The 2970-nt window shown below is 26.2% G+C and overlaps 1 pseudogene; it reads right to left on the bottom strand.

The window, feature by feature from the left end:
• Positions 1 to 2603: 2603 nt before the first annotated feature.
• Positions 2604 to 2970, bottom strand: part of LOC101497649 (transcription factor bHLH148-like) — a 1287-nt pseudogene continuing 920 nt past the window's right edge.

Below are 2970 nucleotides of genomic sequence, written 5' to 3'. Positions count from 1 at the left end.
ACCATTGCCCCCTGTGGTACAGTGGAACTGCATGTGAACCATACTCATATACCCTAAAATTCATTTTCAACTATATCTTCACTTATTTTTTTAATGCCCAACTTTACTTTATAACAAAAATTTTAATTTTCATTATTTTTTTATTAATTCATACACTTTTTAATACATTTTATTTTATTAATTAAAATTTTTATAGACTCCATTAAAATATTTTTTAATGTGAATCTTATATAAAATTAATAAAACTAGTATAATTTTAACCCATAAAAAATAATATATTTTTATATATATTATTAGTTAGAGTTTGAACCTCTAAATCTTCTTCTCAATTTATTTGAATGTTTCTGTTTAGCGCTTTAGTCATTATTTTTTAAGTATGTCAAGATCATCCTCTACTTGCAATTAAGAGGCTAATTTTAAGTAGTTGAGTTGTAATAGCAAAGACTAATCTCGGAAATTAATTGAAATGGTGTTTACATATTAAAGCAGCTTACCATACATGTGTAGTAGTAATACAAAACAACTTTGATGGATAAAAAAGTAATTACATGTTACATAATAGTGTACTTCTTGTATCTTGTGTGAATCTCACTTCATTTAATATTAACTTTTATCATATTTTTGTGCAACGCCGTGTTAGTTAAATGTAATTGTACCAAATTGATAACATTTTATAAAAGATAAAAATATGTTTATAAAATAAATAATAATTTTAGTATGAAATTATTGATTTTTTAATTCATGCATGTACAATAATTTAATAAGGTGAGAGACGCTTTTATTTATAAATTTTTTTTCCAAACCTTATTTAGTTTCCACGTGCGACTTTGGAATTGTCCAATATTTTTCATGTATTGTTTTGGGGTGAGTTATCTAATGAAGGTTTTTGGGGCAAGATCGTTACATAAGGAGGATGATATAAAAGTGAGTGGGGTTATAAAAGAAAAGAAAAGAAGAGGGTGATGTCAAATATGATGAGAGGAGTACAAGGTGGGGCTAACATGCCACATGGGGCATTGTATTGTGTCGAATAAGCATGTTTTTTGTTTTTGGCACTTTCGGCATGGCTTTCTAGTATAAGTGAATAAAACAATGTTGTTCTCATAAAAAATATCAATTGAATTGTAGGATTTAATATAATTTTTAAATTATAATTAAACTGATAAATACCGATATTGTTAAGTTAAAAATTTTATATTGACTTTAAATCTAAAATTTTACGTAAATTAGTTATAATTAAATTTATCATTTTTTTAAGATAATATTTTTTTTGCCTAATTTACAAAATATATATATACTCTCTATTAAATAAAATATAAATGAAAATGTATTAGAAAAATCGATGCATCCAATTAAAAATTAAAATTAAATAAATCAATTTTTTAATTTTTTTTTATATTTCATATTTTCGGGGTGTAATTGAATATACAAATTGAAAGACAAAGACAAGGTAACTTGTACTGCTTCTGTGCTGAATTTAGATTAAGATCCAAAACTAATAAATTCCTGGTTCTATAAGAATTCAGTACCAAGGCATATCACGTGTTATGATGTGTATATGCTTCAAAACTCTTTGATAAAAATTGGATTCATTGAGTATCATAAAACCACACCAATTAAGAAAAAAACTGTCGTGACCCATTTGTGTTTCTCGTTCAAGACTACACACAAATATTGGCTCAGAGTAGTTGAGTTGAGGTACAAAATGTGATACTAGTATTGTGCACCTTCACACACAATCTAAATATAGCTACCAATTTAACAACTATCCTTTTCCTTATATAATAAACATAAACATTTATTACTCCAAAAACTAGGAGTTCCATTTTCAAGCTTTTTAACTCCAAGATACAAACTTCTTGATCAAATGAAATACTCATTATTCTTAACACTTTTATAAGAAAGAAAAAATACTTTCACAGTTACAATATTAATTAAGAAATTCAGTTACGTACAATTAATTTTATAAGTTTTATGTAAGACTTAAATTAAATTTACTAAACTAAATTTTAATTACAAATATTCAATAATTCACATTAAATATTTTTAAATTAAATAAATAATAACATTAAACAATTAAAAAATTATTAACTTTCACTTTTAACTGATCAAAATTTGATAAATTTTATTTTTACTTATAATAGCGAAGAGATAAAGTAATATTTTTATAAGTAATAGACTATAGTTTATATAGATGGTGCATACTTTATTTAATGCAAGGTAGATCTAACAACCATTCAACATTCTTACCGGTTAGATTAATCCAACTACTAAGAATTTTTTTTCTAAAAAAATATAATGGACATGTTAACGATTTTCTAAAAAAATGTTAATGGACATGTTAAATTTGGTTTGTGGTCGTCATTACACTATGAATTTCGATATTGCAGCATTATACCAATCAATCTGACCACATTTTCGAACGTTGTGATATCTCTTTAGAAATCTCGAAATCGTTTATGCTAAAATTATAAATTTTAAACTACAAAGCTAAGAATGAGATTATTGAATTGAAATACTAGAGAAATTGTCTTTATTATTCAAAGTGATTCTAATAGTCATTTTAGGACAGAAGAGATTTGAATTCGAAATTTGTTAACAAATTAAAAAGGAAAACACAAAATATAATAAGTATGTGCTTAATAATAACAATTAACAAAAAAAAAAAAAAAAACTTTACTTGCAAGAAGAGTGGGAGGGAAATCGAGGCAAATAATAATAATAACAAAAATTAAAAAAAATTAAAATATGGCAGCTGGCATAGATGGCCAAAATAAAAGTTATTAACTCGGCGGCGGGAAGCCGGAGCCGGCAGAAGATGAAGAAGAGCCAGAGAGTAAATCAGCTAGCGCCGACATGGCTCGAACTTGCATCTCAAGAGCCGGTATGTAATTAATGGCTTCTGCAAGAATAACCGGTAAAGTTTCTTTCCTACAACCGGGAACTAACCGGCCCAATACCTTGACTTTT

Source organism: Cicer arietinum, chromosome 1 (assembly GCF_000331145.2).
Source record: "Cicer arietinum cultivar CDC Frontier isolate Library 1 chromosome 1, Cicar.CDCFrontier_v2.0, whole genome shotgun sequence".
NCBI classification, from domain to species: domain Eukaryota; kingdom Viridiplantae; phylum Streptophyta; class Magnoliopsida; order Fabales; family Fabaceae; genus Cicer; species Cicer arietinum.
The sequence above is the reverse complement of the archived record's forward strand: the minus strand, read 5'-3'. Positions and strand labels throughout refer to the sequence as shown.